This window comes from Lathamus discolor, chromosome 1 (assembly GCF_037157495.1).
Source record: "Lathamus discolor isolate bLatDis1 chromosome 1, bLatDis1.hap1, whole genome shotgun sequence".
In the NCBI taxonomy this organism is placed as follows: domain Eukaryota; kingdom Metazoa; phylum Chordata; class Aves; order Psittaciformes; family Psittacidae; genus Lathamus; species Lathamus discolor.
The window spans coordinates 68,884,554-68,906,958 of NC_088884.1; the positions used below are offsets into that span (position 1 = coordinate 68,884,554).

The 22,405-nt window shown below is 46.2% G+C and overlaps 1 protein-coding gene across 1 annotated transcript in view; it reads right to left on the minus strand.

Moving 5' to 3' along the window:
- Positions 1 to 21,786, minus strand: part of CACNA1I (calcium voltage-gated channel subunit alpha1 I) — a 154,207-nt gene extending 132,421 nt beyond the window's left edge. The window contains exon 1 of the mRNA XM_065677709.1: positions 21,737 to 21,786. The gene's annotated coding sequence lies outside the window, so the exon portion shown is untranslated. The remainder of the gene's footprint in view (positions 1 to 21,736) is intronic.
- Positions 21,787 to 22,405: the final 619 nt, after the last annotated feature.

Sequence of the window (22,405 nt, forward strand, 5' to 3'; positions counted from 1 at the left end):
CATCAAAAGGGCAAGTAACCTGGACGCAAAGGTAGGGAAAAGGGTAATGAGAACTGAGCAGAAAGGATGTTAATGAAGCGAGTGACCTGAAGTGTTTACAGTGTCTCAGAAAGCCCACAGAAGTCAGGGAGCAGTCAGAGGAATATAACAAAACACATAAATGAGTATCTCAGGTTGGATCAAGCATCTGTCCAGACTGGGATGTAACACAGCTGCCCAGGGAAGTGTGTAAAAATGGGATCAGCAGACAATACTTCCCTTAGGCACTCTTCCAGCTGCCAACTGCTCTCAGCCCACAAGCTTCCTGAGCCAAATCAAGTTTCTATATTTTTCACTTCCCCTTCATGGATTCCTCCTAACGAGGAAGGAATGGGAACAGCCAAAGAGAATAACAACACTTGAGGAAAGCTAAGGTAATACTTAATATCAGTCTTGGTATAGTGTAATAGAGAGACAACATCAACATGTAGGCTTCCCGTGCATAATCTATTCAGATATGAACTGCCATACTGCTCTTGCAAATGCAGATGCATGTCTCATATATTTGGAAAAAACTGGGTGATACGCTGCTGTCTTATACTGCAGATGTTTTAGCAGTAGCCTTAACCACACATTTCAGTACCTGGGATCCAATTACAAACATGATGGGAAGAAAAACCCCAATGATTTTCTGAACATTTTCTGTCTGTGATTACTGAAAGGTGGAAAAAACCAGCTCAGGCTTATTGGAAGCCAGTAATCCTAGGAAAGGATGCTAGTTCATTATGAAAGGCTGTTATTTTGTCATCTGAGATAACATTTACTTTTTGTTCACTCCTTCACTTTTATTAACTCATGCTGTTATAGCCCTGTAGCACATTTTGCCTTAAATACAGTAATGTTTGTCTACTGAACTTGTGATGTTTTCTGATCCCACATAGACAAAGCTCAAGAAAAGCTGGAGACCAATAACCCAGGCACACTCGCTTTCTGAATCATGTCAAACATACTTCATATCCTTCCTTATTTCCCACCCCACCTCCAAAATAAAACCCCAACATGAACTTGCTGACCTGTCACCTGCAGACTTCTGTTGAATCAGTGGGAAGAGCAGGCAATTCCACCTTATTAGAGAAGATCAAGCATGGTTTGCAGGGAAGGGGTGGCAGGAAATAGTGGGCAGGACACACCATGCACAGGAAGACCACAAAACCAAGATGCCCTACCTGTCACCTCTAAATGAGGTCTCTAGAGCCAAAAGATTCAGAATTGAGTCTGGATTGTTTTCTACATTTAAAAACAGTGTCTGCTGAGATTTTTCTGTTGTTGTTAACCTGATCAAGCCCTGATCTAAATTACTAAGTGAATGCAACAGTGGATTTTGGGAAGAGTGTAGTGATTTATTGTATTTGTTAACTTAATGGGCATGATCTTCCCCCCTTCTAGATTTAGCTCTCAAACTAGGTCATGGTGATTACACGCATCCAGTCTGAAGGCAAAGCTTCTTGGCTGCTCACATGGAGGGGAAAGGGAAAAGCAAAGGGTGATGACTCAAGGCAAGCCAGCAGTATGCACTTGCAGCCCAGAAAGCCAACCATGCCCTGGGCTGCAACAACAGAAGCATGGCCAGCAGGTCGAGGGAGGCGAGTCTGCCACTCCACTGCACTCTCATGAGACCCCACCTGGAGTTCTGCATCCAGTTCTGGGGCCCCCAGCACAAGAGGAACATGGACCTGCTTCAGAGTCCAGAAGAGTGCCACAAAGACAATCAGGGCTCTGGAGCACCACTCCCATGAGGACGGGCTGAGAGCTGGGCTTGCTCAACCTGGAGAAGAGAAGGCTCAGGGGAGACCTTACAGCAGCCTCCCAATACCTAAAGGGGCCTACAAGAAATCTAGAGAGGGACATTTTACAAGGACAGGTAGTGATAGGACAAGGGGAATGAATGGCTTTGAACTGAAAGAGGGGAGATTTACATCAGATGTTAGGAAAAAAAAAAAAATTCTTCCCTGTGAGGGTGCTGAGGCCCTGGCACAGGTTGTCCAGAGAAGCTGTGGCTGCCCCATCCCTGGCAGTGCTCAAGGCCAGGCTGGACAGGGCTTGGAGCACCCTGGTCTAGCAGAAGGTGTCCCTGCCCATGGCAGGGGGTTGGAACTTTAAGTCGCTTCCAACCCAAACCATTCTAGGAATCTGTTCTATAAATTCTAAGGTATTGCATGACTGTAGTATTTGCATCTAGGCAGAATGGTCCAAAATGTCATGAGTAGAGAAAAGGTGAGTTTTCTGGTTTCTCCTGGGTGATATCCAAGTGCCTGAGTAACATCCGAGAGCTTTGCCTGTGCCAGCCAAGGTGGGATAAAGTCAGAAAAACCGTTGTAGATACTTTTACAACCAGATTCTGCTCCTACATCACCTCAACTGAGTTCGCGCCTTCACTGTACTGGGCACAGTCCAAGTCCCACCCCCAAGAGCAGATAGTCAAAGGGACCAGGCACCAGTTGAGGAGGTGACTCCCCACCTGCAGAAAAGGGGAGATGAGGGAGACGGCGCATTTGTGCCCAAAGGGGCAAGAGCTATACCCTACCCTATCGGTAGGAAGACGGGAGCAAGACCCAGCTATCCTGAAGCTGGTTACTGTCTGATGGATGCTCTCAGTTCAGAGAACAGGGACAAGAGGAAGAAAGTGAGGTAGAGTAAAGCAAAAGCAAACTAAAGCCTCAGAGGATGAAGAGACCTGTCCTTGTGTCCAGCATAGTTAGACAGCATGTCACCTCCACAGAAAATAACGTAAGAGATGTAGAGAGCTGCATTTTGTCAGAATATATTTAAGCTCATTATCAGACAAATTTTTCTTCTCTTCCCACCGCCCAGCATCTTACCACCACTGAGAAGCTACTTTGATGGAACATCCTAAATATTTCATGCAGCCTTCAGACTAGCAATCTTTCTCTCCCCATCTGCTTTAGACTGGCCCTGCCAAAATCTCAGCAGGCCCCTGGCCCTTGGCAGGCTGCCTAGGCAAGGGCTCCTTTGACCCTCCTTCATCTCAATCCACCTTCCTATCTTACCCTCCCCTGCCCTATCAAACCTCCCATTTTTCCTTCTCTCCACTCTGCCTCCAGAGAAAACAAGTCCCAAACTGAATTTCTTCCTCCCTATTTCCACACTTCTTCCTCATGACTCCCTTTTCTTCAGCCTCATTTCCTCTTCTATTCATTTTCTGGTTTATTTTCGTTCTTAATGGAACATTGCCTAAGGTCAGGATTAATAACCCACACTTCAGACACCCATTAATCCACCAGTAATCATGTATAAGCATGAGGAGCCTGGCAGCCCCTTGTGCAGGAGGGAGTCTCATTGGCAAAGATGCACAGGGACCTGGAGACCCTTGCATAGCTGGAGGTGGGGATGATGACCAAAGGGAAGGGCAGCCTGGGGTAGAAGGGATGCAAGGCTCTCCAAGGAGGGCTCCACCGGAACAATTCATGAACCCTCATTTTCCGAAGTAAAGGGTGTGCTTGCACTGAACCCTGCAAGCACAAAAGTGAAAGGCTTCTTTCCAGTGAAAGTGTCTCTGGCGAAAACAGTATTTCTGGCTGTCGTGGAAAGGAGACCTGGCACAGGACAGGGAACCTCTCTATGGAGAAGCAACAGCTTATGAAAGCAAAGAGAGACTCAGCAAGCTGCACTCTCAAACACGGTTGTTCTTCACCATTTTGGAGCAGAGGTTAGGCTCACCCAGGAGCCCTTTACAGTAGCTCCATCCCACTGAAAGGACCCTTCCTCACCTGAATTGCTTGTGAACCCCAGGATGGTCATCATCCGCATGCAGAGAAGCTGCAGCAGCTTCTTCTTCCTCTATCACCACTGCCTCCTTCACTCCTTCCTCTGAGATTATTCCACCCTATTAGATGCTGAGGGAATAGCAGCTCAGCTGTCTTCCCATCAAACACAGTGAGTGGAAAAAGAAAATGATTTTGCACATGGAGATGAAGGATAACTGTAGGCAGAGAGAAGTAAAGGCCATTCTGGCTGCACAGGGACTCTTGTACCACAGCAGCTGTTAGAGACAAAGACCATGGCAGGTAGTAGGGAAGAGACATAGGGCCACAATCAGAGGACTGGGCTGAGCAAGGGCAAGAGATGAGGATCTGCTGGGGGAGATCTGATGGGGATTGTCCCCAGCACACTGCTACAGGAGATACCACAGCTTACTCAGCTGAGGGGCTGAGTTAGAGCCAGCAAAGGTACCAGCAGGCAGGACGTCCAGAGGGATGGATCACAAGGCAATGCGAGGTGGACGGTGGTGAAAATTGCTTATAGAAGACCCATGCAATTAAGCAAGATGAGTAAGGCTGAAGTCTCATCTTGTGTGCTTTTGCTGCTACTAATCTCTCTAGGTCATGTTACCTAGAATATCTTCTAGTCAAGGGTCTTTTGACATTTCTATTACAGGAACATCAGCTTCCTTGTTGTTACTATGTTAAGTAACATCACACCTCCGCCAACCCAGTTCTGCTACTTTTTACCTTAGTGAGAGCACTGCCATTAGTTCTGCTGCCTCCAGCTGCACACCCACACTCCTGGCTTCACAGAAGGGTCCCTTTTCTCCCCTCCCTGTTTGTTTGTGCAGAAGGTGCGGCAGGTGCTCTCCTGGGCTCCTACACCATGGGAAAGCAATCTGTGTGTGGCAGGCACCAGGGAAGCTGCTTTGCCCAGTGCATGTTGGGGAGCAAGTTGTAGAGGTGCCCAGGCAGTGGAAGGTGTGGGAGCCAAGGAGACCACGCTTCAGCAGGCAATGGAGTGCTTTCACTCTGCATTGGTTTTAATCCCCTCACCATTATTCTTTGCCTGAATGGGATTAGCAAAGCAACAAGTGAGCTTCACTTGCCAGGCACACTCCATGGCAACATGTCAGCTTTAAAGGCATACCAGCTCCAAGGAGCACTAATACACTGCCTCATCTTATTCTCCAGGTCCTCTTTCCCAAACCCTCTCCATGTTCCATCCTGCATGGCAGTGCCAGGAGGTCCTGCCCAGCAGTTCTCCCTCAGATGGACAGGTACACAGAGGTCAAGTAAATTACCCAAACTGGCAACCTTCACAACACTTGGGCTTGCTATGACCCCTTCTCTTGGATATTCTCCCTCTTTCAGCTGCTGCTGAGCACCCCCAGAGCAATGACCCACCAGTTCACAGGCAGCATCTAGGCACAGGCTCCTCTGGGAGCTCAGCTCCCTGCCTGCAGTCAGAAGATGTTCTGCTTTGTCTCCTCTTCCCACTGGGCTTTCGTAAAAGCAGAGAAATGACAACTCAACAGCTGCTTCTCCGTCTGAGAGACGGGGTGGGAGGTACGAGCATTTGGGGGAAAGAAGAATTAATCTGAACACAGAACAAATCAAGTGAAGCTGAAACTCGAGCTCAACTTGCCAGCTCAGATTTAATTTTGTTTCATTAAGTGCCTGCTTCAAACAGAAGCATGAAAACAGCACAGACACAAAGGCTGCCCTTTATGGTATAACTCAGCCTGACCAAAACAAGAAAGGTGGCCAAAGTCTTGCAGTAGGGAGCTTCTTCCCTCTTCAAAGATTTATACACCAGTTCAAGAAAACCAAAACGCCCTGAACCGGGGTTAACAAGCAGAGCTCTCTAAAAGTCAATTGAGCAATGTCAATCTATTACCCACAGCAATGTGGCCCAGACACTTGACTATTACCTGCACTAAGCCCAGCATCTTTGAAGGCTCAGCGCACCTTACTTGCAAACAAGCTAACAAGCTGGCAGGAGCTGCCCCATGCCCACCTCTGTCAAAACACAGCCTTTCCATTACCAGCCCGCAGATACTTCCTGAATGTGAACTCCAGTCCCTGTAGCACATCTTGTTTTTCAACCAAATCACAACTCACATCCCTCAGTGGCTTCCTGGATATGTCAGCTCACAGGGTAGTGTGCAGGAAGGGCTAGGAGGGCTCCACTTCCACCATCAACACACAGTTCCTTGCACTGGTGGTTTACACTGGGATCCTAGCACACCTGAGCCACATTTGGGAGCCTACTGATTCTAGCTCTCTGATGCATTTCAATCAGTACACTCCCCATCAGTGGCCTCCAGCTGGCCCAAAATACAGCAGCCCACTACATTTCCTCCACCATGATCTATTCTCTTCCCCCTGCACCCTGAACAGTAACACCAACCTTAAATCCCCACCTTCCAGTCAAAAGCCTTTAGGTCCCCTCAGGATTTTAAACATGGGTGGAAGGACCCCTTCTTTTGCTTATATCCCTCTGGTATCACTCAGCCAGGTGTACAGGAGAAACTACAGCAAGTCCCTCCCAGGGATAATCGCAAAGAAACTTGACAGAAGGTCAAATATTTGCCTAAGCTTCATCAATGCAAATGTCTTCTAATCCTCCTGTATATTTCAGGGATGGCAAGAGAATGGTGAGTACACCTCTGATTTATACACATGCATACAAATTAGAGTAATAAAGAAACAATTTAGGTGGTTTATTATAGAGTATTAGTATCACTATTAGTCAAACATTTATGTGTATGTATCATTAATACAGAGGGTTAATAATACAAAAGTAATAAGTGCATTGCAGTATCTTACATTTTCTTCTGTCCAATTCTCAGTGCATTTTCACGGATGTAGGTCTGACTGCTGCTTGGTTTCTGTTGAAAGCCACACTCCAGCCTGCATCTCAGTGTAGTCATGTTGAGGGGGGGACGAGGAGGAAGATTGAGACACAACAATCTCATGGCAGTGCATTTGAGGCCTCCATGCAATTTCCAAACACAAGCATGTAGCCAAGTGCCCTAAGGGCAGCAAGCATAAGCAGCACAGTTAGTTGGGAAGGGGTGCAAATATAAGCCTATAAATATAAAGCTTCACTGCTATTTGGGGGAAGAAGCAGGGTTTCAGAGAGGTCATTCAGTGGGATGAAATAATCCCAGATGTAACTAAGTCCAGGAAGTAAGAAATTTGTATCTGATTTTTCTATTGGGAATTTCTCTTGTGCTCCTGAAAACACAAAGGCACAGGAGAACATTAAGCATCAGAAAAGAATAATCTTGCCTCCAAAGGGGAGAGGTGTCACAGCAATGGATGAGGAAATCCTTCATGCGTGCAGACAACCATGGGAAATGCCATAGGTACAAGGCAAAGACTCAAGTACATGACACTAATCTTCTTAATCGCACTCAAGAAGCGCCCAGAGAAGTCAAGTGGCTGGGGAAGGAAATAATCACTTTTGTTCTCTCCCACTAGAGCTGTCCAGCCTTACACATTTGCTTCCACTGATGGGACCACAGACATCCCGTGTCCCGTGGGGAACATCCCAGGTCATTCAGCCACCCATCCCCTCAACTCCACATAGCAGCTCACATCTCTGAAGTGATAACCAGCACCTTTGTGCTTTCTCTGCTCGATGCCCTCTGTGACAGCTTCCCCCAGGGCTCTGCTCTTCTTTCCCTTGGAAACTCTGCCCAGAAATGCCTCGACAGCAGCATGCCTATGCCCACACATACCAGCCTTGAGGACACGCTGGCTGCCACAGCAGCCAAATGAGCCTTGAGCATTTTTAATGCCCAGAAATTTAGGGACATACCTCCCAGGTTGAACACAAGAAGAGGGGCTGGCCAAGTGCCACAGGCAATCTTTCAAAGTGTAAAACTGGAAGAAAGACTCGGCTATCCCAACATGACAAAACAGAGACTGTCGGTGCATTTATCTACTCTTCCAGAGACACCTGGTATTTATCTCCACTATGTTTGCCTCTGCAAAGGGGGGATGTTGGCACAGGCACTAGCTTCAGGGGCTCCCAACAGCAGCGCCTCTGCTCTACCTCCTTCCCTTGCCTCTCTCTCTCGCTGTTGCAGGGGGAAATGACAGAGGGGCTTGCCCCATGCGTAGCACTTGGTCTGCCTCCATGTCTGTGGGGAACAGGAAAGAAAATACAGAGGCACAATTCACCATGGCACAAGGACAAAGGGACACAAGGACGCATTCAAAAAGGGTAGTCAAAAAAGAAACAGATCAGGCTCCTAAAAACACAGGTATCATTTGCCAACACAGCAGTGACAAATTCCCTTCTGTCCCTAAACCACAGCCATGCAACTGTGGCCTCACACATCTAAAAGGACTGCAACCCTGGCATTCAGGACTCCTCTGAGGACCTAAATTCAGCAACACCCAACCGTGAAGTCCTACCTTAGTTCTCAGCTCAGGAACTTGGGTCACAAGAGTCAGGAGTTCCCCGAAGGTCTGAGTAACCTCAAAGCTGCCACCTTCCCTCTCCTCAGAGAGGATAGTCCAAGTACACACTTAATGTTACTTCTGTCTCTTCAGAGCATGCTGAGAAGTCCCATGGAGCAGCATATTCTACAGCAGACCTCTGCTGTCTGTTCTCCCATAGGATGTTCTTCCATGGGAAGTTCCCCTTCACCCAGGGAAGTGAGCACATTTTGCCTTCTGCAGTCTACCTATGATCTGGATTCATGTCTCACACCCAGCCAGAGAATCCCTGGTGTGACAGCTCAGGGAAATCAAATGAAGTGCCAATCCTATTTCATTTTTCAGTAAAATAACCCCCATATGGGAGAAAACACAGTTTCCCGAGACATCTGCCACACATTCCAGAAAAATGCATTACAGACATGCCACTAAGTGTGAAATAGATTTTTAAAAGTTAAAAAGCTATTGGATATTTAAAGGATGTGTGACATATCACAATATGCTGGAAATGCATTTTAAAGAAATAACAGCACCTCAAAGATACTGTGGAGAGATGCAATTAATTCTGTTCTTTGAAAAAAAATCCCGGGTTATGGCTCTCTGGAGGAAGAATGGTTTTTAAAGTACTTACTTTAGTAGTTAATTATTGTATTGTAGAGGGAACTTGAGGCTTCAGTGAGAGCTGAACTACATGGTAGAAGGCTGCATGCAGCTATACTGATAACACTAATTTTAATTAATCCTACCCCAAACCATTCTCCCTTCCAACACCCAATGTCATTTTCTTACGGCTCCATCTGATTGGCAGCTTGAGCTGAAGCTTCCATTGCAGGTATGATTGTTCTTTTTTATGGAAAACTAAGCTGAATTTCAGTAGTTTTAAAGATGTTATTTTGCCTGTACAGAAGCATTCAAGAGGGATTTTTTTGACTAGCTATGACACTGCTTTTGCACTGGGCAGCAGGGTGGACTAAAGACCTCTTTTGCTCATCCTGTAACAACCAACCCATCCAAATGGAGCTAAATCAGCTGCTGTGAGGGAGGAGGGGGAAACCATGCTTTGCATATGCTTCGGAGAAACTGTTTTGATATGACTCAATCCAAGAAATTAAGACAGAATTAAGGGTGAATGCAAAACCTCAGTTTCTCCCTCTTCACACTGCCTTTACAACATTCTTTCATTACATGTCCATGTGTTTTTTTCCACAGGATCCTTGCATCCACGGGGAGGGATGGCATTCAGTGAAGACAGCGATGTGATGCCTATTTAGGCAATGAGCCTTACAGAAGTATACTGACAGCAGGGAAACAGAAATAAGCAGGAATACAAAGCATGCAGACTCTGGGGCAGAAACATTACTTCACCCCAGCAGCCCCATCCCACCCCTTCTTCACTGCAGCCTGAGCCCTTCAGCCTTGCCAGCCTGCCTCCACTTGGGCTCACAGTCCCTGCTTTTGCCTTCTTAGCCAGCTTCTTTCCATGCATATACTCACCTCTTCCCCCTTGGATACCTGACCCCTCCACTAGCCTTGCCCAGCACACCCAATCCCCTCTCCAGGCTGCTTGCTCATGCCATTGCTCCCCAATCCCCCCCTTCCACTGGGCAGGTACATGGTGGATAGGTTTTCCACCTCTACTCCATGCTGGCTGTCTGTGTGGAATTGCATTCCTCCTGGGCTTCTCAGTCCCCCATTCCAGTATTCTTCCTAGGCTTTTTGCCCAGTCCCTGTATCCCAGACCTCAAATTAAAATTTCATTAAGGTATAAAAAGAGTGGGAAAGTTGGGCACCGTGTTACCACCTCATGTAAGCATGAAAACTAAGTCTTCTATTTCTTGGGTTCCGTTTGTGTGCACAGCCCTTGCATGAACTGTGTGACTTGAGAGACCCCACTGGGCAGGAGAGGAAGGAAAACCCATTACTCAGCACCCAGCAAGGAAGTAACTGGGTATTATCAAGTCATACATGTAGAGAAAGGCAACAGCATCAACCTATAAAAATTAGAAACCAGGAGGTTGTAGCACAGGACAACAAATGCTGTAAGGAACCAATGAGAAGACTGCTGCCTCCAAAGGCTGTTCCTGTATAAAACAACCGTGCTACCTCCTCAGGCCCCCTCCAGTCACTGAAATCCCATTTCCAAAGAGGGTTCCAGATAGGAAGACAAAAGCAGTTGCCAACACACAGGCTGCTAAACAATGGGTCAACAAGAAAGGAGAAGAGGAGCAACCTCCAAAGCAGGGAAGGATCCTACACCACCAAGGAAATTAATCAAAAAGGAGCCACAGAGAAAGAAAGAAGCAAGCAAAAAAAAAAGATTGCCTTGAGGAAAAAAAATACCATCCTTCATTAAGAAATATCACAGTTGGCCAGCGGCACTGAGCATCAGGCGGTACCAAAGGCAATATATTATTACTGTTGCACTTCTGTGAGCGTGTCTCTTTTAATAGAACTCACTTATGACACAAACACTTTCAAGGCCTGGACTGAATCTCACAGACGAACAAAGCAAAGCCTGCCAGGTTCACCCATAAAACCAGGAGACTTAAAACAAAAATTGCATCACGAGTCAGTAAACATGCAAACAGAAACAGTGACAAAAATTGTAACACATCACAAAGCATACTTTTCCCAAATATGTTTTAGCTTGATTATTGTTACAGTGCTTGTTAGCAATGCCTGCTAGCTGGCTAGTAAACGATCTGGAGTACATTCTGTAGAAAATAAGGACATTGCATTCATAGGGGAGCTTGTTGCTGCACTAGAGTGCCGAGTTCTTGGCTGAGAAGCAAGATGCGGGATACAGGTAGATGTAGGAAACATCCTTTTGGGATGGGGCAAGGCAGATCTGCCAAGTCCACCTTCATAGTGTTTTAGTGTGCTCCCAGATAACAAGCAGGGCTTGGAAAGCAAGCAGAGATTTTTGGATCTGACTTGAGAGACTACCAAGCTCTGCATGGAAGAAAATATTTCTCTAACCTCAAATATTAAGCTCCTGCCTCTTCCATGCCATGAAACAGAACAGCTGCTGTTTGTTACAAGCGGCTTGTTTCAATAGGGAGGTTAAAATTTTCCCATGTGTTTCCTTTCCATTCCTTCCCCTGCTTGCATGTTGAGGCAAATCTCATAGCCAGCATTACAAGCACTAGATTCAGCAGCTTTCTCTTGGATGAATTTGTACTGATGTTAGCCATTTTCAGCCATGACTCTAAGAACCGAAATCCCCAAAGAGGTACACTCGGTTCACTCTGCCTCTCGAGACATCCAGTTACTTCAAGCTACAAGCAATCCGAAAGCCCTGGTGGTATTTCAGCTTTCATGCTACTCTGGGAAGGCAGCAATAAACAGAAGTGAGTTATTAAAGATGAAACAGCTCTCACAAACTTTTGGGGGTCAGGAACAAGGCTGAGACAGACAAACCCTTGAGAACATTGCCCAGCTTCCAAGATGGGGCATAAGGCCCAGAAGACAACAGCCACGCAGCTCCCAGCCAGCATGCTGAGCTCACATCTGTGTGCATCTGCCCACAGGAGCCAGCCCTGGTGAGCAGGGATTACCAGAGAGCCAGCTACCTCCCAGACAGGACCAGGGCCAGATGCTTCTGCAGCTTCTCATCCAAGCTGGCCCAGGGGGTGTTCTCCTCCTAGCACTCTGCCCGTTTCCAGTGTGGATGTACCCCTTGGAGCCTGCCACCCTGCTACCAGCACAGCCCTCCTGCACATTGACAGCTCAGGACGGGGATGTCACAGATGCCACTTGCATGTTGGAAGGTACAGGAAGATAGCTGCCAGAAGGACCTGGGCTGGGAATAAAATACTCTAGATGGGGATGGAAGCAGCCTGTGAGGATAAGGAAGCAGCAATCCAACCTCACCATACAATCCCTTCCACAGACAGGGGAAATCTTCTGTTTCCACAGGTAAGCTCTTGAATCTCTGCAGAGCCTTGGCCTTTTCCCCTCCTTCTAACCAAGCCAATGAGTTATGCCCCCAAGTTTAAATCCTACCTTCTAATTCTCCCTTTAGCTCCTGACTATTCCCCCCAGGAAGCTTGTTGTCTGCGATACTGGCTAAGAAGGGAACTTCACAGAAAGAGCCAATTCAAGGGCCGCAGCAATCAACACAAGACAGGCTGCTAGCAGTGAAACCCAGGAATGACAGCAAGGGAAGGAAGGAAAAAAAAATAATGGAGATGGAAAAATGACAGACTGCCACAGATGGAGAAAGGAGAGGGGAGAGACAGGGTGGCTAGTCACAGGAGGGGCTGCTAGAGGAGCTGCGGGGACTGAGCAGCTCCGAATCACATGCAAGGAGGGGGAGCAATGGCAGCTTTTGTAGACTCAAGCACAGTAGGCGATGATGAGAGGAGACTGGGGGAGAGAAAACTGAAGGGAAAAAGGATAAGCAAAGAGCATGGGTTTGTATCATTAGCAAGGACAGATTTTTCTACTGGATGAGTGGCAGCACATAAGTGAAAATGGCACCACAGTCTCTGAAGACAGATGGTCACCCACGTCCCAGCTCTGTGCATCCCCCATCCCACCTGAGGGGGTCGTTCCCTTCCTCAGTCTGCACTGTTGCAATGGTGAGGGAGAAGGCTGGAGAAGGAAGCCAGCAATGGGCATCCTTCAGGCATTAAGGCCAAGCTAAGCTCTCCATCCCCACCAGCCAACCATGCAGTTAGGGCTCGGCAGGTGAGAGCTCTTCCAACAACAGCACTGCACTCAAATTCCAGCTCCCAGACCAGCCAACCCATCCAATCCATGCCTATTCAGGTCTTCTAGCAAGAGGGTTGCACTGCCATCACACCGCCTCCTTACCCACTTCACTGGTCCTTGATGGCAGTCAATAAAGATCAAGCACTCATGCTGATTCTCTCAGATCTATCAGCTGCCTTTGATGCCATTGATTACAAGGATTTGTTGAGATACCTGCCAAGCTCAGCAGGGATTTGCAGCATGGCACTAGAGTAGCTGTTCCTGAACTAGATAAACTCCACTTATCACTCACCATCAGTTCGTGTTACATCTTCATAATCACACTTCATCTTTTCTCGTACAAGTCCAGCTGCATGCTATCTACCTTCCTTGCTCATCTCAGCCTCCTTCCCTAGCTGCTGGATATAACTCTGCTGTTTTTATTCCACTCAAAATAAAAAACATCTCCCTTGACCAGCCTGTTCCCTCCTGCAAAGCTTTCTCTGGGATGATCTCTGCTCAATTCTGCAGTGGAGTCCAGAGCACCCCTCCAGAGAGGAGGGGCATGCAGGGCAGCAAAACCAGCATCATTCCTCCCATGATGGAGGAGAATGCCTGATGTGAAGCAGCACAACACAAAGCCACAGCCCAAGGATCAGCAGCAAGGATCAGCATGGCAAGCCCAAGACACCAACCAGATCTGTCCCTTTGAACAGCCAGCCCAACCTAGTAGCAGTTCCCAATCCCCCAGCATCAAGAGGCTGCAAACCCTGTTTCGGAGAAGCACACTTCAAACAAAACCTCCAACACCCCTGTCCCACAACAGGGGGTGAAGCACAGGAGAGGTGGCAGCATGGAGATGTGCAAGGGACTTGAGGAAAGACACAGGTCAAAGTGTTGGGATGGCCAGAACCAGTGGTTTTGCCTGATCAGGGCAAAGTGAGCACAGGACAGAAGTGGGTGCAAGCTTGAGCCTGGTCCTTCTTACACCAGGCTGCAGCCTTCCTACACCTTCACCTTCCAAAGACAGTGTCTCTCTAAAACTATGAAGATCTTCTCAGCTTAGAGGCTGACAGCTTGGCAGAGTCTTTGCTTCTGTTCTCTCCATAGGTCCAAAAAGGGTCAAGTTTTCCATGCAGCCTTTCCCCTTAACCAACCTGGGACCAGCTGCAGGCCATTTACTGCAGAAAAGCTGCAACTGTTAACCATTCCTCACCTGAAGCAGCTCCTGTCAAGTTCTACACTCAAAACACAGTAAATTCACCTGGCTGCAGGACCTTCCCTATGGGCTGGGGTGGGAAGAGTGTCAAGTCCCAGATAGGCAGCTGATCAATTTGTTAGCTGTTAATTGCATTATTTAACTCACGTTAAGACAGAACATGCAGTTGGAGGTCCAGTAAGAGTATTTTATAGTCTTAAAATAAGTGGGTTTGTTGCCCTTTATTTCTCCAAGAACACCCTTCGGCTCCCTCTCTCACCCTGCTCCAGTGTTCACAAAGGCTGAACAAGGCAAACGGACCATTTTTCAGCAAGGTAATGTTTCTTATCTCCAAGGCAAAATATATTCCAGTGAATAAACACAATATGCTCCAGAAGGGTTTCTCAGCATTTGTTTCAGTTCAGCAACGCACTTTGTGGAGGGATGGGAAGGTCGCCTGAAGCAGGCTACCACATTCAGCTGAGCACATCACCCCTCTCCTCTGGCCTGCCACTACCAGGTGCACCCCAGGTTGACATGAACCCCAGTCTGCACTGTGCTATGACAAGGCAAGACCAATCTTCCCAACGTAGCCTGAAGAGCAATAGCTGGTGCAAGTAGGTCTGCTTTCCCGGGTTTACACAAGGCAAAGCTGTGACTTTCATCTACTCCCTCCTGCCTACTCTCCCCACACCTTCCACATTCATTGACTAGAAATTCAGGGACCATACTGAGATACTTCATCAAAAGCTGTTGCAGTAAGAGTTTTCCTGAAGCATCAGGGCATGGAATATTAGCAGGTCCTTTATTGCTTTTCATAGAATCATTTTATAGAATAGAATTTCAAATCACAGAATGGTTTGAGTGGGAAGGGATTTTAAAGATCACCTAGTTCCAACCCCTCTGAGATGAGCAGGGACACCTTCCACTAGAGCAGGTAGGGCAGGACAACATACACCCAGCAAACTAAAAACTACCCCTCTCCAACATATTGAAAGGAGACTGGTATGGCAGTTGGCCCTTCCTCCGGCAACAGCAATCTCTCCTCCAGTAACAGGGAAAATGCATGAAGACAGTAGGGATACACTAAGAATTTTTTCAGCCTTATTTCTGATTTTGCTACACCCTACAGACACTAAAGCTTCCAACAGTCAGAGCTCTGGCTCTGTTTGTGCTGTTGTCCTGCTTCATTTCCAAATCGTGGTCTTCAACTTCTCACCATAAAAAAAGCGAGATCCAGAGAATAAACTAAGGGGATGGGAGGCACTCAGATATCCTGTCTCAGCATTTGTGCTTAAATAGCACAGGGCCAGGTTGCAAGCCAGCCAGATTTAGACCTCATCCCTTTGTATCTGCCCACTTGCCTGAGTTGCGTATATACACCCAATCCATTCGCAAGGATGCAAATCGCCTTCAAACGTATCCATCCCCCGTGTGCTACTAATGACAATGCGGGAGTTTAAATTCCATTTACACCACAGCTGGCCGTGCAAATGATCCCTCTGAACTTCCCATTGTAAACTTGCACATCAAACGACCCACGCTAATAACATTCCCTTGTCACCAGTTTTGCAGAGGCAGCTTCCTTCCCAACTCTTTATGCATGTCCCGAGCACTACCATGCTCCCCCTAACTGGGAAACAGAGCTTCTATCCCAGGAAAACAAAAAAAGCTGGTCCTTACAAAACTACATATTCCCAACCCAGAGTCCAGGCAAATGGTGTGCCTTCCCCTCCTCCCACAAAACTAAGATTGCCTGATATTTCGTTACGGAAACTCTAAAAGGTTCAGACTGCACCATTTCCAAAACTAAACCTGCTCCCTGCCTTTCCCTTTCCCACCCTCCAGGGCACCTAGGGAACCAAACAGCATAGCAATCCTAAAGGCAAGCCAGGATGCTAGCCAGCAATCCCTATAGCCTGATATCTGGAAACTCCCTATCTAGTAAAGGAGGGAAAACAGGCACCCTTACTTACTGACTTTGCCCTCTGAAGGGCAGGGTTAAATTAAGCATGCTGAATTTCCTGCTACAGATGGCAGTGTGTCATTCACCTACAGAGACAGTCCGGATGCCTCGTTTTCAGACTGGTAAGAGTTAGATGGGGTGAAGCCCAGCCAGCTTCCCAAGAGGAGAATTCAGAAATTAAGGGTCAGTTCACAAGCACAGGAAATGTCTGCATTAAAACACATTGTTAACAGAAAAGGGGAGAAGAAGTAGTTGAGGATGGATTGGTCCCGGGGACATGGCACTGTTGGCCAAATACATTCATTGTCTTCAAATATTAATCAAATTTATGGATAATTGTCTTATTAAAAGTCACCCTTATTTGCTAAGAGCAAATTTTGTTCCACTAGTAAGGAACTTGGCCAAGTGGCAGAAAAACCAGCAGGATCTAAAACAGGCTTGCCCCTTTTAAAGCTTGAAAAGCATAAGGCACATGCCCAGAGGTACAGCAATGCCACCAACACCACATGTCCCCTGGAGAGCTCTGGATCAGTTCAGTTTCCCATACAACAGGAGCAACTGTAAAGTTGATTTAGCACATTATGGACTGCAGAGAGATTATATTACTTCTTAAAAAAATTCTTGCATATGTTGGATCTTGGGTGTACAGATGTATCTGTTGCCTGGAAAGAGGTCTAGAGATGCGTAATATACAGAAATCAACCCATTCCTAGGGGCACAGTCACAACATCTCCCTAGTTACCCAGAGCAATACAAAGCTGTCAAGTCCTCAAATGTCAGACTCTTCACCTGTCTTCTGAGCTGGATTTGCAAAGAGAGACATGAGAAATTTGTCTTTACAATAGCGAAGCAGGAATAACACACACTGCAGTTCTTTCCAGGTATGCACATAAAAGCTGATATTGCTGACCCCAAGAGTGAAAAGCCATGATTCGTAGGCCCTCAAGAAAAATGAATGCTGCTTAAAATTCATAAGCAATTCAAGTTTTGATGTATTATTCTACCTTCTGGCCACACTTACAAGCTTTTCTCTAATTACTAGAAAGGCAAGAACCTTTTTTTTCTTTAGTTTTTATATATACACACATAAATAAATGTACACATATAAAAAGAAAAGTAAACCTCAGAGGATTATGGGAGTTCAGGCCTTAAGACAAACATCAACTAGTAAAAGACTTGCAATAATCTTGCAGCTGATGTTTGCTTATCAATTAACTACATCCAGTTGTTATGAAAACTGCATCCAGGGTTTAAGAGTACACAAGGCAACAACTTAAGGCAGAAACAAGTACAATATACTATAGAATCTGCGCATGAAGTTTCATTCACACGAAACCAAGTTACCCAAACTGTTATTTGACCACCAAGATGTAACACATAACACACCTGTTCAACCAAAGCTTATTAATGAGCAATATCAGCCCCTCAGCCATGTGTGTCACCTGAAAAGCAGTGGGTTTGGCAGCACAGGGTCTCCATGCACTGTGGCATCACTTGCTCAGCGTCACCAAGTATCAGTTACCAGTCCACACACACATGATCTTCTTTGCTTGTTCAGCATTTGATTCTCCACTCTGCTCTCTTAGGCAATGCCAGCACAAAACCCCACAATTCCCATTGCCAGCCATTCTATACTCAGTTGCCTTGCACATAAATCATATCTGCAGCACTCAACAGGGACGAGGTAGGGAATAAACCTGTAGGCTTTCTGTTCCCCATCAATATGCCCAAGGCCAGTCCTGTTTCCTTGTGCACCAAGCACATAGACCAATCTGATACACTGCAAGAACAAGTTAGAGGAAAGTTACCCCAGAAACAAGACTTCTAGGGTCAAGTACAATGGCAAAGCCCCTACTTGGAGGATCTTTAAAGCATATAAGCTACAAGGAAGCTCCTCAGTACATACAAGCAGTCAAACTGGCTTCGAGATTTCAGAAGCCACCTTGCTCTATACCCTGTAAAACACAACTCCTGGTAGTAAAAATTAAGTGCATATATAAGCTTTTGTACAACTGGGACCTGACCCCATGCTCTTGCATCACTGAAATCAACTAGAAACACAACACTTCGCTGCCTGAGAGCAAAACAGAAGCCCAAATGGCCAACAGATTTTACAAATGTGGGAAGGGGCTGGTATGTAAAAAAAAGCAAGAAAATGACAGAGTGGTGAACTGCAGAGCCTATCTCATTATTACTACAGTTTTAGCATCGATTTTTTTTTAATAGCACACTTCACTTTTGCTCTCACTGTCATGTCAATATTATAGATATGACAGCAAAGGGAGATCTGGGCCTCCTGGAATGGCAAGAATTTCTGTTAAGGAAAAGCCCAAAAGACAAACCAAATTTATTACATTTGACCCTAGGGATGGATGAAAGGTAAAGTCTTTATGGAACTCCAAGGAGTCAAACAGCAATGCAGACACCCAAGCATCTCTCTCATAATCTTCTCATAATTTGCCAAGTGCATCAGGATCCATTTGCAATGGTGCCAGTTGGCATGCCCATTATTGAGTCCAAAGCACTTCATAAATTCATAAGATGAATGCTACACAATTGTTCTAGAAACATGTTTTCACACTTTTCACCCCATTTCTCCTCCAAGCTAAACTTGAAATCCTAGCTGACATGGAGGTTAGGTTTTATTAAAGGAAAAAGCCCACAACGATCTTACAGCCACTCTCATAACCATACCTCAAATACTGATTCTGTTAACATTGTCGCTGTAAAAGCCGCATGGTCTACAACTCAGAGTGGTCAACATTCTGCCTGTTAACCAAAAGGGAGATCAACCTCAACAGACTGCTTGGCAGGCTGCTTACACACTGCACCATGCCAGACTCTTTTTGGATAGGCACACTTAGCAGGAGCCAAGCCAGGCTCCAGGTGTGCATTGCACTGCAATCACAGCAGTTACCTGGATCTAAAAAGGTTAATCAGGATTTTTAAAGCCATCTGCTCCCCAATGAATTAGGACAATTCAAGCATTCATTTGCACTGTATGTAAAGCCACCCCAGAAATATGTAATCACCTAACTTCAAAGCATCAGGCTGCTTTTCACCACACAGCACTATGGTAAAAAGGACAGTACTTTTCTTTGAGGACAAACACCACAAGGTTCACATGGAACATCATCCCTATCTTAAAAGGGACTCAGAGTCTACAATTTTTGCAGTAACAGCATTACACATTTATACGCTCATATGCATCCAGAAGTGATTTTAAAGCAGGGATATAAGTGGTTCTTTCTGCTCGTACTGCACTGCAGCAAAAGAATATGGCAGTTGTTTAATAGCACATAACAAAATTGCAGGACTGCTCATGGAAGGAAAAATAATCTTCAGGGGAGGGGGATTTAAGTAGGTAGAATGCAATTACCCAAATTGAAATGCAGTGGTTAATGACCTTGTGCTTACAAAAATTGCTACATAGTCCTTAACGATCAGAGCTTCCATTTTAAGTCTCATTGACAATACTTCCATAACAATGATTATGAAGCTCTGTCCTAGTAGAAAGTCGATGAGAAGAATTAACAGGCTTTTAATTAATGCCCCATGTTTTTTGCTGAATCTTCAGGAAAGGACAGGCATTGCCCTGTGACAGTGACTCAGCCCCTACTTTAGAAAGTGCATTAAGAAACCAAATAGCTCAATATAGCAAAGATTAAAAGCTTGAGACCGGAACGAAAAACACCCAGCCAACTGTATAAATTCTTAGAAGACTTTCATAGAAGCATCACTTACAAGGGGGCTCATTCACAGCCAGGAATGAGATCACAGTAAGTGATCTGACACCAGCCTATGAAAAAGGTTATAGGAACGACTTACTCCACGATCCACTCAAAATCAGGGAACCATAGAATCAATTCGGTTGGAAAAAAAACTTTACGATCTGAAAGTCCAACCCTATGCAGCACTGCCAAGGCCGCCACTAAACCATGTCACTAAGGGCCTCATCTACAGTTTTTTAACACTTGCAGGGACAGTGATTCCACCACTGCCCTGGACAACTTGTCCCAGTGCCTGGGCACCCTTTCAGTGAAGAAATTTTTCCTAAACCTCCCCTGGGGCAGCTTAAGGCCGTTTCCTCTCATCCTATCACTTGTTATTTGGGAAAAGAAACCAGGCACCTCCTTACTCCATCCTCCTTTCAAGTAATTGTAGAGAGTGATAGGGCTCCTCCTGAGCCTTCTCATGGAGAGTTGCTTGGCAAGCTCTTTTGCCAACTTCCTCAGGACTCTTGCGTGGAACCCAACCTTGAGCACCTTCTCGATGACCACTGGCTGAGCTTACCACTTAAGCTTGCCAGGCTTCTGGGCCCTTCCCACTAGTTCTTCCTGCATAAACTACTACTATGCTCCAGTCACCGCACTCCCAGGGCAGTGTTTTGCCCATTCAGAGGTGGTGATCATCACTCCTGACTCCAGGGCTAGCCCTGGCAAGGGCTTTGGGCTCCCTTCATGGCTCGTGCCATTCAGGAGCGAGACTCCTGGACACTGCTTTCCCAACATTCTGGCGCTGAAGGTGTCTGCTCCAAAGCTACTCATCTGGGCAAAACAAGGCCCACAAGAGTGAGGAGGATCAAAGAGGAGTTGACTCCACCCCACTCAGTCCCTGCTTTTCAAATAATCTCCTAACTTGACACAGCTGAGCTGAAATCACAGCTCTGAAACAACCCTTTCAAAAGGTTTCCAGCATCCTCACCATTGCTCTTCGCCCCCTGGTGTCACACGTAGCCAGATGTAATATCATCAACAGGTGACTGATGGAGGCTTTTTCCTTCTTTCTATAGCTTCTGCTATGAAAAGATCATTTTCAGAGTCAAATAGCACACATTTTTGAGGGTTAAAACAAAAAATTACATTTAAACACAAAAATGCCCATGTAGTGCTTAACTCTGAATAACACAGCTCCAACACCTTAAAGCAAACTCCCTGCTACGTACCAAATTGGAGAGAATGTTTTGACTGACTTTTTAGACAGGAAGACAGGCAAGCTTTTCTCTTCTTCGCCTATTCAAGGGCAAATCATGATTCCAAACCCAGGCTATCACTCTTGTCTCATTTTCTGAATCCAGCCTTTTCACTAAGACAAATCTCTTATGCTTTATTCTAAGCCCACCGCATGCTGGGACAAGATTCCTGGGCCATGATAACTAGTGCAGACACACAGTGGTTGAAAAGCAATGCATAATTCAATGTGAAGTTGTTAAACCTTAAGGAGCAGCTAGTAGAAAGGAAAGCAGAAACCCTAAACCTCCAATAAGTTCTCACACATAAACTGCACTCAAGACTACAACACCTTTATAAGGGCTTCTGAACTTTAAGATAAGATCTCAGAGCCGAAACCCAAACCTTTTCCTACATTTGAAATTGAAACAAGTGTTCAACCATCTAAGGTAATTTGCTATTGCTGACAGCACCTCGAGACTTCACCCAGGGTTGAGCTTTTGAAGCTGAAAAGACTCTTGGAAACATTTTGCAAGTCTTTGCTGTGTGCCCAGACACTCAGATTTATTCTAGAAGCCAATGCATCAAATCTATAACAAGCAACCTTATAGATGATGCCAACCTATAGGAACTAAGAAACTTCCAGGTAAAAGGTGCCATCACTTGATATTTCTGGCCAGAAAAAAAGGTCCAAATAAAACTCCAGACCAACCTTTCTGATAATCCTTCATCTTCTCTCGTTCTTCCTCACCATGCAGAGTCCCCCAGTCCAAAGAACACTAAGTGCCCTCCACCTGTTTTTTTATATTGCATCAGGCTCAACAGCCACAGAAGCCTTTGCCTCCTGGCAGCCTCAGTGCTAATGAGTTGTGCAGCTGATCATCATTTGCACTGGTGGGATGCGGGGGCCACATGTGAATGAATGGTGACACATGTGTGATTGCTGACCTCCTCTGCAAAGGAAGAACATGCTCATGCTCCAGAGATCTCCCCCAAGGTGCATGGGGCTCAGAATCAAACTTGGAACAGATTCTGCCATTTGTTCCTGGCCTGACATCATGGCAAGATATGGGTAGGACAGCAACTTGTGCTAGATAGAAAGGCAAGGGGTCACCCAGGTATCCTTGCAATTAAGGTCCAGGAGTGGTGCTTCCCTCACCGAGGGCAAGATGAGCTTTCACTAAAGCCTCTACACTCAGAGGGAGGAGACACCTCTGCCACTGGTGGCAGCCTGCTTGTCAGGCACCAACTCCTGGAGCTAGCAGCTCACACTCTGACGGAGGGCAGAGGCAAGAATAGAGCCAGGAATGGGAAGAACCCAGCCCCCTGTGACTGGGGCTGTCAGCAGCTCTCTCTGAAGTCCCTTCTTTCATAACCAGCT